We start from the raw sequence: 15,511 nt of genomic DNA, 5'->3' as shown, positions 1-15,511 counted from the left end.
ATTTTCTCTGCTGATCTGCAATTTCGTGAGAACATTTGCTCCTAAAGCATCTGAATTATAGAAAACATATGTTGAGTTTACTGAGTTTGTTCTAACCAAATCCATGGCCACAGTGCCCACCTTGTGCTGCTCAGTGGGTAGCTTTCCTTTTCTCTGGAACCATCAAGTAGGAAGCCTAGGCAAGGGGGAAATAGGGAGGGCAGCTGATGCTTAGGTTCTAGGTAGCTACGGTAGGCTTGTGTCCTGGCCCCGCCCCAGCAGGGACCGTGAACAACTCAGTTCATCTATGCCCCCATCAGCAACACTCTGCACCCCCCACCCCCACCGCCCACCAAAGAACCTACCTTTGGGGGTTGTCAGAAGGCTTAAACAAGATAAGATGCAATGTCCTTAAAACGAGTTCTTAACACAGAGGAAGTGTTCAGTAAATGTTAGCTAGAATTTTTAGTGCCAAGCATCTTCCCCTCAGAGTCCACTCATGGTTCTTCCCTCACTAAATTAGCTATTCTCTTTTGTTTTCCCTTTCTCAAATCTTTCTTTAAAAAAAAAAAGAAATGATTGGTTGATTGATTTTTGCTGGGTCTTCGCTGAGCAGGCTCTTCCTAGTTGCAGTGAGTCGGGGCCATTCTTTGTTGCCGTGAGCGGACTTCTCACCGAGCTGGTTTCTGTGGGCTCCAGGGGTTGTGGCTGCCAGGTTCCACGGCTGTGGCAGACGGGCTTAGTTGCTTCTCGGCGTGTAGAATCTTCCTGGACCGGGGATTGAACCCATGTCTCCTGCATTGGCAGGCGGATTTTTTACCTCTGAGCCACAAGGGAAGCCCCCCCAGCCAGGGTCTTCTTTAGACCTTAAAGAAATATCCCTTTTCTCCCTTTCCCCCTCCACTTCCTTCTGAGCACCCTGTCCCTACTTTTTCCACAACTTTCTATGACTCCTAAGTTTGTTTGTACCGGACAGGTGACAACTACCATCCAGTTAGAGTTGAGGGTGGGGAATAAACAAAAAAATATGTGGGACTTCCCTGGGGCTCCAGTGGTTAAGATGGCACTTCCATTGCAGGGGGTCAGGGTTCGATCCCTCATCTCATAACTAAGAACCCACAAATCCCACAAGCCTCCCGCCACCACCAGGTCGCTTCAGTCGTGTCCAACTCTGTGTGACCCCATAGATGGCAGCCCAACAGGCTCCCCCGTCCCTGGGATTCTCCAGGCAAGAATACTGGAGTGGGTTGCCATTTTCTTCTCCAGTCATGAAAGTGAAAAGTGAAAGTGAAATCGCTCAGTCGTGTCTGACTCTTAGCGACCCCATGGACTGCAGCCCACCAGGCTCCTCCGTCCATGGGATTTTCCAGGCAAGAGTACTGGAGTGGGGTACCATTGCTTTCTCCGACAAGCCTCCCAGTGCGGCAAAAAAAAAGTGACTTTACATGTCTAAGTTTGACCCATGATTGTAGAAGATACTGTCTGTCTTGCATGCAGGCGTCTAGGCTTAATTTGCAAACTATGCCTCAGTGGGTGAAAGAGGAGAATCAGGTGATCTGGGCAAACCCAGCGACCCATGGGAAGACTGTTACCTTTGTGCTGTCAGAGGAAGAAGGATATTGGGATTGGGACATGGGACATCTTAATGGAGAAGGGGCATAGGGTCAGTCACCCCCAGCCACTCCCTGTGGCCCCATTCTCTTAACAAAGTGACAATCTAAAGGCAATTGACCTTTGAGCTCCAGGGTGGGGTGCCAAGGCAGGCAGGGCATGGAAAGGCCAATCCATCAAGACTGTCCTAGGCTCCAGCCCAAGGCAGGTAATCCCTGGTGGCTGGCTGCTCCTCAGTGCCTCTCACTTTTCTTACAAGTCCTGTGTGATCCGTGCCCTCCTCCACCCAGCTCAGTCAACGTCAGGGCTTCTTGAGTGTCTGTAAAAAGCCCATTTAGTCTTTAAATTTAAAATGGATATTCTGTTTATAACTTTTATTATAAATAACAACTTTTTGTATTATATTTTTGTATTTTTGTAACTTTTTGTATTTTTGTATTATAAAAAACAACTTCTTAAAAAATTTTTTTAAATGTATTAATTTTTTAGTTGAAGGATAATTGCTTTACAGAATTTTGATGTTTTCTGTCAAACATCAACATGAATCAGTCACAGGTATACACATGTCCCCTCCCTCCTGAACCTCCCTTCCATCTCCCTCCCCATCCCACCTCTCTAGGTTGATACGGAGGCCCTGTTTGAGTTTCCTGAGTCATACAACAAATTCCCATCGGCTATCTATTTTACATATGGTAATGTAAGTTTCTGTGTTACTCTCTCCATACATCTCACCCTCTCCTCCCGCCTCCCTGTGTCCATAAGTTTGTTCTCTATGTCTGTTTCTCCATTGCTGCCCTGCAAATAATTTGATCAGTACCATCCTTCTAGATCCTAGCTTCAACTTAAGTTTCTTAAGTTCAGCTTACGAATCTTTGTAAATGTAGCAGGTTTGAACAATTATTTTTAAGAGGTGTTTGATCAGCCAGTCAGTTCAGTCACTCAGTCGTGTCTGACTCTTTGCGACCCCATGGACTGCAGCACGCCAGGCCTCCCTGTCCATCAACTCCTGGAGCCTACACAAACTCATGTCCATCGTGTTGGTGATGCCATCCAGCCATCTCATCCTCTGTCATCCCCTTCTCCTCCTGCCTTCGATCTTTCCCAGCATCAGGGTCTTTTCCAATGAGTCGGCTCTTTGCATCAGGTAGCCAAAGTATTGGAGTTTCAGCTTCAACATCAGTCCTTCCAATGAACACCCAGGACTGATCTCCTTTAGGATGGACTGGTTGGATCTCCTTGCAGTCCAAGGGACTCTCAGGAGTCCTTTCCAACACCACAGTTCAAAAGCATCAATTCTTCAGCACTCAGCTTTCTTTATAGTCCAACTCTCACATCCATACACAACCACTGGAAAAACCATAGCTTTGACTAGACAGACCTTTGTTGGCAAAGTAATGTCTCTGCCTTTTAATATGCTGTCTAGGTTGGTCATAACTTTTCTTCCAAGGAGCAAGCATCTTTTATTTTCATGGCTGCAGTCACCAGCTACAGTGACCATATGCCATGATCTTAGTTTTCTGAATGTTGAGTTTTAAGCCAGCTTTTTCACTCTCCTCTTTCACTTTCATCAAGAGGCTCTTTAGTTCTTCTTCACTTTCTGCCATAAGGGTGGTGTCATCTGTATATCTGAGGTTATTGACATTTCTCCCGGCAATCTTGATTCCAACTTGTTCTTCATCCAGCCCAGCATTTCTCAAGATATACTCTGCATATAAGTTAAATAAGCAGGGTGACAATATACAGCCTTGACATACTCCTTTCCCGATTTGGAACCAGTCTGTTTTTCCATGTCCAGTTCTAACTGTTGCTTCTTGACCTGCATACAGATTTCTCAGGAGGCAGGTCAAGTGGTCTAGTATTCCCATCTCCTGAAGAATTTTCCAGTTTGCTGTGACCCATACAGTCAAAGGCTTTAGCATGAAGCAGAAGTAGATATTTTTCTGGAACTCTCTTGCTTTTTTGATGATCCAACGGATGGTGGCAATTTGATCTCTGGTTCCTCTGCCTTTTCTAAATTCAGCTGGAACATCTGGAATTTCATGGGTCATAAACTGTGGCTTGGAGAATTTTGAGCATTACTTTGCTAGTGTGTGAGATGAGTGCAATTGTGTGGTAGTTTGAACATTCTTTGACATTGCCTTTCTTTAGGATCAGAATGAAAACTGACCTTTTTCAGTCCTTTGGCCACTGCTGAGTTTTCCAAATTTGTGGCATGTTGAGTGCAGCACTTTCACAGCATCATCTTTTAGGATTTGAAATAGCTCAACTGGAATTCCATCATCTCCACTAGCTTTGTTCGTAGTGATGTTTCCTAAGGCCCACTTGACTTCACATGTCTGGCTCTAGGTGAGTGATCACACCATGGTGGTTATCTGGGTCATGAAGATCTTTTTTGTATAGTTCTTCTGTGTATTGTTGCCACTTCTTAATATCTTCTGCTTCCGTTAGGTCCACACAGTTTCTGTCATGTATTGTGCTCATTTTTGTATGAAATGTTCCCTTGGTATCTCTAATATTCTTGAAGAGATATCTAGTCTTTCCCATTCTATTGTTTCCCTCTATTTCTTTGCATTGATCGCCGAGGAAGACTTTCTTACGTCTCCTTGCTATTCTTTGGAGTTCTGCTTTCAAATGGGTATATCTTTCCTTTTCTCTTTTGCTTTTAGCTTCTCTTCTATTCTCAGCTATTTATAAGGCCTCCTCAGACAACCATTTTGCCTTTTTTGCATTTCTTTTTCTTGGGATGGTCTTGATCTCTGCCTCCGTCCATAGTTCTTCAGGGACTCTGTCTATCAGATCTAATCTCCTGAATCTATTTGTAACTTCCACTGCCAGGGACCAGCCCCGGCTGATCCAGGGTATTCGAAGCGGGGACGGCGTCGGTGACCTATTTATTTAAATATTTTATCAAAGATATAAAGAGTAATAGGATGAGGATAGCTCAGTAGGAAAATTCAGTGGAGAAAAGAGGCTGAGTAGCTTGGTTTACGCGGGAGACCAATAAAACTTCAAGACAAGAAGTTTGCACCACTTACGTAGGCTGCAGGCATCCTTCCGTTCTCCCGAAGGAGAGGAGACACTGAGGCCTCCGCGGTCAGATCTTAGAAGCCCAGGCATAATTAGCAAGCATGGCGGGTTCCGCGCTCCAGATGGAGACTCAGCCAGAATTTGGGAGAGAGAGCGACATGGGGAGACCAAGTTTCGGTGAACAAGGCCCACACTTTATTTTCCAAAGTAGTTTTTATACCTTAAGTTATGCATAGAGGATAATGGGGGAAGGGGTAGAGTCATGCAGCAAGCCAGGCTTTCTTCCTGCAAACTTATCATATGCAAAAGCTTAGGTGATTTGCATCATCTTCTGGCCTGGAGGCCTGTTAACATTTTAAGATCCTTTCTTCAGAAAACTTATTTTTCTCTAAAGGTGATTGGTCAGGAGCCACCCTCCAAAAGCATTAGTTAAAGTTGCATTCCTACAGAGCAAAGGTGTGGTGGGCTATAACAAGAAAAAGAATTAACTCAAGGGTCCCAGGTTACAAACATTAAAGCTACTACTTACACCAATTATATTAATCAATACACTGCCAGGGACACAGCAGGTAAGGGATATGGAAACTTAGCAGCAAACATTGGCCCAAGAAGTGAAAATCCCTTCACCAATACAATTTCTAATCAATCTTTTAACTACTCAAAAGAATCTGTGTTTAGACAGTTTAGAACACATCCTGCCTCTCACAGTTGGGAGGCTCTGAACAATCACATGTGGCCAGAAAAACCTATTCAGGCAGGACTTCCAAAGGAGTTTGTAGGTTGAAACACTGTCACACCCAGGAATTATTAACTGGAGCTGTAAGTTAACTCTTTTTTTCAGAGAGAGGTAGTGGGGGACAGCCCCCCGTAAAGTCAGAGGTGTAGGTGAAAGCACAAAGCAGAAAGTAAGCAGACTCTGGTTTTGGGGGTAGATGCTCGAGAATTTCCAGGGAGACCCCTGAGGCTTGATCCCGCCTTTGCGTGTGCCGAGCCTCCTTCCTCATGACCTTTGTCATGGGCGGAGTTCCTCATGCTGGCTCCCGGCAGTGATAGAATTCCAGTTGAGCTATTCCAGATCCTGAAAGATGATGCTGTGGAAAGTGCTGCACTCAATATGCAATATGCACTCAATATGCAATATGCCGGCTCCCGGCATTCCACTGTATAATCGTAAGGGATTTGATTTAGGTCATACCTGAATGACCTAGTGGTTTTCCCTACTTTCTTCAATTTAAGTCTGAATTTGGCAATAAGGACTTCATGATTTGAGCCACAGTCAGCTCCTGGTCTTGTTTTTGCTGACTGTAGGTGTTTGATACTTCACCCAATGTACCGATAGTTTAATCGCCAATTTGGGTCAAACCAAGAGGCAAGTGCTCCTTATTTAGAAGTGTGTGCACATTTGGGAGCTGTGGGCAGTGGGGACAGAAACTTGGGGTGGGAGAGGGTCAGAAGGTGAAGAATGCGAAGGGGAGGGACATCACAGCCGGGACTTAGAAGAAATTACTGGGCCTTGCAGGAGGTCAGGCTGACAAGGTGTGTTTCTCTGCAAATTTATGAACAATTTAAGTAATCAAAATGAATAGGGATGAAAAGGGGTCCTTGGTTAATAGACTAAGAACAACAGCTGATAAAAGAAAGAATTAATATTATTAAGCAGACATTACTCATTAGGCTTCTCTATAACCTTAAGAGGCCAGCATTATTCTTCCCATTTTCTGGATGTGGAAACTGCAGAGCTAGTAAGTAGTGGAGACTATAGTCATCCAGTAAATTTTAAGATACATATGTCTTAATAATAACTATAAGTATAAACATCTTGCCAAAGTATTGGAACTATCTAACCCAAACTGGATCATGTTGTGACCTTTTCACCTTTATCATCTTCTCTGAGCCCCTGGTCCACATTGATTTTTTTTTTTTTCCCCCAAAGCTTCCATCTCAGTCAGTATCTGAGACTCCACAGACCAAAAGCAGGCAAGTCTAATTCTGAGGATTTCACGTGAGGAAAGCTGCAGGATGGAGCTGGTTCTGCTATTACTGTTACTGCAGTTGCCAAAGTGGAAGCCGAGATATTGCACACTTGGAGATGGAGTAGTCTCTGGCGGCATTGTTCATCAGTAGCCATGCTGGTGGGATCCCATCTAAAAAGGCCTGACGGAGGTAGAGTGAGTGAGTGAGTGGAGTCGCTCAGTCGTGTCCGACTCTTTGCGACCCCGTGGACTGTAGCCTACCAGGCTTCTCCGTCCATGGGATTCTCCAGGCAACAGTACTGGAGTGGGTTACCATTTCCTTCTCCAGACAGGGAGGTAAGGAGTCACCTAAACTTTGCAGATCGTAGAGCCCTTGGGTCCAGGAACAAACTCATTTTCCCATTTTTTACATGTGGCTGGATATGTTTTCCCTTTTCAAAGCACCTTATAGACCCAGAGAGAATCTTCTTTACAAGGATTCATGGGAAATGACCAAAATATATGATGCACTATTTCCCAAATTTCCAAATGGAGAATTGCCTCTGCCACAGTCCTTGACTGCACATGAAATGAAGTTAAGAACGCATAACAAAGATTAAATCACGACATCTCGATTTGAGAATTTGAAAGTACTTCCCTTATTAGTAATGGCATAATAACCATTACCATAAAAGGAAAAAGTTAGGAACAATGGAAATGTTCAACAATAGATGTAGAATGCTATGCAGTTGTTAAAATAATGTTTCATATTTTTATCTTTTAATAGTTTTACGACAATAATGTTTATATTATTGATGCTGAGATGAAAATTAAACTTTTGGAAGTTGATGTGCTCACAAAAGAACTTCCTTCCAAGATTCATTTATTGAAATGGTAATCCTTTATTTCCGACAACTCCTTGCTTGCAAAGAGTTTCAGGTGAGAGCAGTTTATGCCTTAGCAGTGATATGCTGATCAGGACTGTTCTGCTTTCCCAAAGTAAATTTTCTTAACAGATTAAAAAAGGAAAAAAAGAATGTCTATTATTACAGCTTGAGTGCTCAGAATTGAGGAGAGATGTGTAGAGCACAGTATGACTCAGTGAACTGACGGCAGTCATGGCGAAAGGTGTGAAACCTCATCTGTCGCCGTGATTCTTAAACCACAGAGGGAGGAGATGGGAGAAAATGCAGAGAAAATTAGGTGGGCAAAGGCCATGGAGAAGCTGGAAAACTTTATGGGTATAGTGACCACACCCTCTGAATTAAAAATTGACATGACGACTATAAGGATGGAACTGAAATCTCTTGGACTATTTGGGAGATCGGTTTTTCTAATTCTATGAAATCTGAATGGGAAATTCTACAGATTGTGTCCCAAGAAGAAGAAGGCCTAGTAGCTGTGCTTGGGGAAATCTTGAAGAAGTTGCTAAGTAGACTGATGATTTGAGAAATCTAAGAAAGCTGGAGTTTGAAGAGAGGTGTTTTAAATTATGTTTTTATTAAAACATATTTGCTGTGGAAAATCATAAAGAAAATGAACCATCTATAATTCCACCACTCTGAAATAATGACTTCTGGAGTTTTATTGTATTTTTGTCTAGACTTTTAACTTGGATATATAATTTTAAAAATTATAGTAAAATATACATAACATAAAATTTAGGGACTTTGCTGGTGGTCCAGTGGCTAAGACTCTGTGTTCCCAGTACAAGGGGCCTGGGTTCAATCCCTGGTCAGAAAATTAGATCCCACTAAAAGTTTGCATGCCACGACTAAAGGTCCACATTTCACCATGAAGATTAAAGATCCTGTGTGCCCCACCTAAGACCTAGCACAGCCAAAAATATATATATATATATATATATATAATTATAATTTTACCCACTGTTAAGTGTCCAGTTCAGGGCATTAGGTAGTTTCACATCCTTGTGCAGACCTCGCCACCAATCATCTCTAAAACTCTTTCATTTTGTGCAACTGAAACAAACTATACCTGTTCATCACTAACACCTCATTCTCCCCTCCCCCCGGCCGCTGACAACTACCATTCTATTTTCCACCCTTATGATTTTTAATTAAGCACATAATATTTATTTAAAATTAAAATCACACTGCATATTATAGAGGTTTGTGTGCCGCTCTCTTTAATTAATATTAGATCTCTCATATCAATACATAGTCTCACCAGCATCATTTTGCAATATATTCTGTATGGATGTTTTTTCTTTTTTTTTTAATTTTAAAATTGTCCATAAACATACTTACATATAAAGTCTTATGAGTAAGCAACATTCTGTAGAATATTTTAAATAACCCCATAAAATTAACAATTGTTGAAACTTGTTTGACAAAATAAGGTGAATACGATCATATGGTTTCTCACTTTTCTATTTTGGTAGAGAAGCTACACTTGTTAGAATAGAAACAAAAGAAAAATGGTTGACTACTCTATTGTTTAGCCAATTTTCTGAGAGCACCTAATAATGATAAACGTGTGCACCATCAGTCTACATTTTTTCCAAGTGTGATAAAACACAAAAGAACCTACCACCGTTAATGCATGTTTGTTGCTCAGACTCTTTGCAACCACATGGACTGTAGCCTAGAGGCTTCCCTTTCATGGAATTCTCCAGACAAGAATACTGGAGCGGGTAGCCTTTCCCTTCTCCAGGGGATCTTCCCAACCCAGGGATTGAACCCGGGTTTCCCGCATTGCAGGCAGATGCTTTACCATCTGAGCTACCAGGGAAACCAAAAGAACCCACAGGTATGAAAAATACTATCTTTCCTAAGAGAGTTATAAGATTTCTGGCTTCACTGTCACCATTTCTTGTTTGGGCCAATTTAGACTGAGTGAGTGAGCAGAGTGAAAGTCGTTCAGTCATATCCAACTGTGTGCGACCCTGTGGACTACACAGTCCCTGGAATTCTCCAGGCCACAATGCTGAAGTGGGTAGCCTTTTCCTTCTTCAGGGGATCTTCCCAACCCAGGGATCAAACCCAGGTCTCCCGCATTGCAGGCTCATTCTTTACCAGCTGAGCCAATTTAGACTAAATGCAAGGAAACCTGGGTGTGGGTTGCTTTTAACCTGAAAGCACCCACTGAGAGGAATACTTTTCACTTTGTGACTTGAGAACAGAAGCAGGCCGATCTTCCTTCAGAGGCTCTGGTAACAAGGCAGAGACCTGGTTTTGTCTCCTCCCATCCCCTTCAACTCTTGGCTCATCTGTTCAGGGGTTAACATGACTTCTGTGTGCTGTGATCTCTGCAGCAGGCACTGAACTACGTGGTACCTGGACCTGGTCATGCTCTTCTTTGGGACTGGAGTGCACCGCCATCCTCGCCCACTAGAAGGAAAGAGCCAGACTTCTAGTTGTGGTGAAGGGGGGCGGGGAGGGGTTGTTGTTGTTGTTCAGTCACTCAGTCACATCCAGTGTTTTTGCAACCCCATGGACCATAGCCCTCCAGGCTCCTCTGTCCATGGAATTCTCCAGGCAAGAATACTGGAGTGGGTTGCCATTTCCTTCTCCAGGGCATCTTCCCCACCCAGGGATGGAACCTGCAGCTCCTGCATTGGCGGGTGGATTCTTTACCACTGAGAAGGTGGGGTAGAATCCCTGAATCCTAAAATCCTATTTCCTCCCAGGGCCTCATTTTCCAGCAAGCCCTTCCTTAGGACTGTGTGCTAAGAAAGGAGCAACGTGTCTCTGTCCTTGAAACCTTTGAAGATACATGCTCATGTTTAATGTCTTGTTCTGAGCATGTGACAAGAGGCCAGTGCTGATGTTAAACTGCAGCGTGAGCCATCCCCAACGCGGTGACCTCAAACCTTGAGGCCTCTCTTCATGTCTATGCCACAATACTGCCAACGTTGTGAGGGCAACTCTCTAATCCAGAGAGACCCATTTCCCCTGAAAGTGGCTTCCCTCTCAAGGCGTGTTCCTATGGGACCCCGCCAGCCCGACCAGTTCTCCTGGGTTTCTGTGTTGGCCGACAAAGATGGCCGTGCTCGCGGTGATTGCCGTTACATTCTCTGCACGCCTTCCCTTCCACTGCCTGGCCAAAACTTCCATGGTTTATGCAAGGTGTGGCCTAGGAAGGCTTCCTAGTACTTTCCCTGCGCTAACCAGAGAGGAGAGCTCCTCTTAGGTGTTCTGCCCCTCCTGTCTCTTCACCTCAGGTTACAGAGCCCAAGCCTTCTCACTGGGATTTGCTAGAGGCACACCCCACCTGTTCTCTTCATTCCTAGCCACTTGCTCTGTCTCCTTGCCTCTAAAGCATTACCTATACTAGAGCGTCTGCAAGTGCCTATTAAATAAACTATTAGTGGAAGTTTGGCCTCTAATGCTTCCTCTGGTACCTCTTTCATTGCTCCAGGCTTCAGGAGAATCTCTGCAACTGTGCTGTCCCAGACCCTTTTCCTCTAGGACAGAGGGTGTTGAGGCTCTGCTGTGTTGGTCTGGGCTGCAGATAACAATCCCTAAGTCATACACAGGGCTTTGGAGTGAACTAAATATGGGTGGGTCCACCTGACCTAGAAATTGATTTTAATTGATCAGGGAAGTCAATTGTAAAGGTTCAATCCAGGGGCAGTCCCTACCTTTCCTGGCTCCTAATTAATTCCTGCCTTCCCTCAGTCTGTGTAAATAAATAAAATGTCCTTGAAATGGGGATATCTGTAAGAATTAGGTTTTAAAATGATTTCCTGCTCAGGATGCGGTCTGCATGCAAAGAATAAATAGAAGAAACAATAGTAAATCGAAGGACAAATTAAGTAATTAAACTTGAAAGCAAGTTTTGCTCCATAAAACCTGTGATGGAGCTGTGGTTGGAATTCTTTTTTTCCTCTTAAAGAAAAGGGGAAAAAAAAAAAAGGTCGATAGTGAAAAGGAAATGATTTGATTTGCTGAAATGTTTGGTCTAGGGGACTATTCCGTATATAGTCAGATGCAACATTGCCTCTGACTTCCTGAATATATTATGTCTTTGAGTACACTGTTTCTGATTTTTTTTTAATATGCTTTAGTTTCACTTTCTTTCTTTCTTTTTTTAGGTATATGTTAAACCAACTTGTCCTACATGCTAGAACTGGCTAGTTTTGATTGAGATAACTTTAGAAGTTATATTAATTCAGAAGGTGTTGGGAAATATTGGCTGAATAATGCAGCTTTCAGTGTAATTTATTCCCAGAAACCTCTGCATTGAAAGATTCTGACTCCAAATATCTATTATGTTCATAGACAAATACATTGTTTTCTATTTTTGCAGGCATTTCCTGTTTAACTTTCACATACTCTGCGATGTAGGTGTGACTACTGTTTTGTTGATTCTTGTACTTAGACAAGCCAAACCTCAGCAAAATCAAGTTCTTTTCCTTCTTTCTCTTCCCTTCCCCCTTGCCCCAAGCTCACTATAAAAAGCAGGAATAGAGTCAATGTTGGCTGCCTCCCAGCTTAATGTTCCATACCTTGGGTGAAGCCGGATCTTGGAGTACTTTTCATTTACCTTCTCGTTCAAGCAATCTGAATTAGGTAAATATGCTTGAACCAAATTAAAACCAAGGTTTTAATATGTTTATTTTTAGAATGATTTTATTTACAGTAATTGCTTTCCTGTTTTTCATGCAAGACATTGTGTTCTCAGCAGGGCAAAGAAATCTATTTAAACACCCCTATCTGGTGACTTAGTCCCTTTTCTTTGCATCTGATGATAACATCTGGCAGTACTGAAGTTCCAATCCCAAGTGGTTCACATAACGCACAATGTTGCCCTTGTCTGGTTTTTCTCTTAACTGGGACTGACTAATAGGATTTGGGCTAAGGAATTTCCACAATCTCACAGTAGAATCTTAGACTTGGGAAAGACTTTACAGGTCATTTAGTTGCATATCTTACCCAATGCAAGCATCCTTTCCATAGCATACTTGAGAGTGACTCACCCACCTCTTATACCCCAACCCCTCCAGGGACAGAGCCCTCCCAAAGGACAAGGCAGTTCATTCCACTTTTGAATACTGAATTGCTGAAAAGTTTCCCTTATGCTGTCATGGTGAACTGAGATTTTGTCTCTCTGTAACTACTACCCATTGGTTCTAATTTGGCTATCGGATGACAAATTACGTTAGTTAGTGTTAGTCACTCCGTCGTGTGGTCATCAGGTGACAAATTATATTATGGTCATATAATTCAAACTGATCATAATATGCAAATTGTTTCACACAATGGAAATGGAAATGGTTCTCATACTGCCTTCTAGGAAGGTGACTTTTTTCCCAGGTAAAAATTTCTTGTTCCTTTAATTGTTCCTTCTCCTTTTGTGGCTTATGTAATCGAGATTCTTTAATTTGCCAGAGGCAGAAAACCTAGTTCAACATGGATCCATTAAGGAAAAAAAATGTATTGGCCTACAAAACTGAAAAGTCCAGAGGAAGAGCAGGCTCTAGCCCAGCCAGTGTCGTCAGGGCCTGATCCCCGCCAACCTGCCCTCCGCACCCCCCAGCCCAAACTGTGTCATTCAGGGTCCCACCAGGAGAGAGAAGTCACAAGATCATTTGAACAGGTTAAAGTTCAGTCTACAGAATTCTTCACTTTGCTGTCCATCTAAAACCAACTGCATCTCAATAAGAATTTTTAAAAAGTGAAAAAAAAATTATTAACTATAGCAGGGTATGTTAAACATCAGATTGGCTAGGGAAAAGTAGAGTCCTAAAGAATGCAGGGAGAGTGGGTATATGGAGCAATCCTGCCCCAGGGCTGACAGAGCATCTGAGAAAGACCGAAGCATTTCCATCTCCTTACCTACAGCTGGATCCAGACCTTGTTGGAAAGGGCACAGCTGTGTCTCTCTGATGGAGGAACAAGTCATTGTCATGCTATTTCAATGGAACTTGCTGGAAATCTTGCCCTGCAACTTACTGGAAATTTATTCCGATGGTGCTGGGGAAAGCTGTTCATGAGGAAGTGTACCTGATTGATGCCTACCCTGTCATTCCAGGTAGCCTGGTTCAACCACACTTATCTGTACTCTTTTAGGTGGAGCTGGTAAATACTTACCAAGTACAGCCTAGAAAGGCCCAGGCAAAGACTGGTCTATTTCTAAAACTCTTAAAAGAATAAAATGACAATAGATGCCTTACCTTTGCATTTAAGCATTGCTGCAGTGGTCCATTATAATCACCATGCAAAAAGATTTTAGAATGTCCACTTTTATGTTTATGAACATCAGATTATAGCACACACAATAAAGCCCTATGGTCCTTATAGTTCAGTTCAGTCTCTCAGTCGTGTCCAACTCCTTGCAACCCCACGGATTGCAGCCTACCAGGCCTCCCTGTCCATCACCAACTCCCGGAGTTTACTTGAACTCATGTCCATTGAGCTGGGGATGCCATCCAACCATCTCACCCTCTGTCGTCCCCTTTTCCTCCCGCCTTCAATCTTTCCCAGCATCAGGGTATTTATACAAAAAGGTTAGAAAGTGGAATTTGCTAGTAAGTTTTGTGTGTGTGCTCAGTCACTCAGTCGTGTCTGACTTTTTGAGACTCCATAGCTTGCCAAGCTCCTCTGTCTATGGAATTTTCCAGGCAAGAATATTGGAGTGGGTTGCCATTTCCTACTCCAGGGGATCTTCCTGACCCAAGGATGGAACCTGTGTCTCCTGCATTGGCAGGCAGATTCTTTACCACTCGGCCCCCATGGAGTAAGTGTCTTTTAATTTCATGGCTGCAATCACCATCTGCAGTGATTTTGGAGACCAAGAAAATACAGTCTGACACTGTTTCCCCATCTGTTTGCCATGAAGTGATGGCACCAGATGCCATGATCTTAGTTTTCTGAATGTTGAGCTTTAAGCCAACTTTTTCACTCTCCTCTTTCACTTTCATCAAGAGGCTTTTGAGTTCCTCTTCACTTTCTGCCATAAGGGTGGTGTCATCTGCATATCTGAGGTTATTGATATTTCTCCTGGCAATCTTGATTCCAGCTTGTGCTTCATCCAGCCAGGCATTTTGCATGATATATTCTGCATACAAGTTATATAAGCAGGGTGACAATACACAGCCTTGACTAATTCCTTTCCCAATTTTGAACCAGCTCGTTGTTCCGTGTCTGGTTCTTACTGTTGCTTCTTACCTGCATACAGTTCGAAAGCATCAATTCTTCAGTGCTCAGCTTTCTTCACAGTCAAACTCTCACATCCATACATGACCACTGGAAAAACCATAGCCTTGTGAACACTAGCAAAAAATTTTGTGAAATTTGAAAAAAATCTGTACTTTAGTTAATAATACTGTATCACATGTTAATTTCTTATGGTTGTTTTTTTTCTCTACAGCATAGTATTTCTTTATATTCTCAGAATTGGATTAGAAGTTTCAGGGGGCAGAGTAAATGGGATACTTCTTATTACAGATCTTCTAAGATAGTCTTTCTAATAATGTGCTATGTGAGATTCTGGGTGTTTCACATAAGAAAGCATTTGGTCTTCCAGTAGGCTGATCTAGGTCACCATCTACACCTCCACCTCTTGGTTAGTAAGGAAACCGAAACTGGTAAAATGAAAAGTGACTTATCCAAGATTATGCATGTTTGTCTGTCTCTGCCTCTTTTTATGTGATATTTTGTCTCAGTTCCAAGCAATTCAAAGTTGTGTATCAACATGTTCTTATATGGATTCTTTTCCTATTTTCTTTGAATTATCCTTATCCAATCCCCTGGGTGGTGGTAAAATGCATTCTTATGTGTTCAGGAATGGGATCCTAAAGACCTAACATGTTGACTATGGCTGTGTAATTTCCCCAATAAGGAGATCAATAGTCCAATAATACTCAGTAATGGTCACCAGATGTGCTTCGGGCCAGTGGCTTATGCTTGAGAGATGGTTGGAGACTTCACTCTTCTGCCCTGTGATCTCCATTAGCATCTTGCTGCACCAACAAACCA

The sequence above is a fragment of the Bos taurus genome, chromosome 14, assembly GCF_002263795.3.
Source record: "Bos taurus isolate L1 Dominette 01449 registration number 42190680 breed Hereford chromosome 14, ARS-UCD2.0, whole genome shotgun sequence".
Taxonomy (NCBI): Eukaryota; Metazoa; Chordata; class Mammalia; order Artiodactyla; family Bovidae; genus Bos; species Bos taurus.
This window is presented reverse-complemented; position numbering follows the sequence as displayed.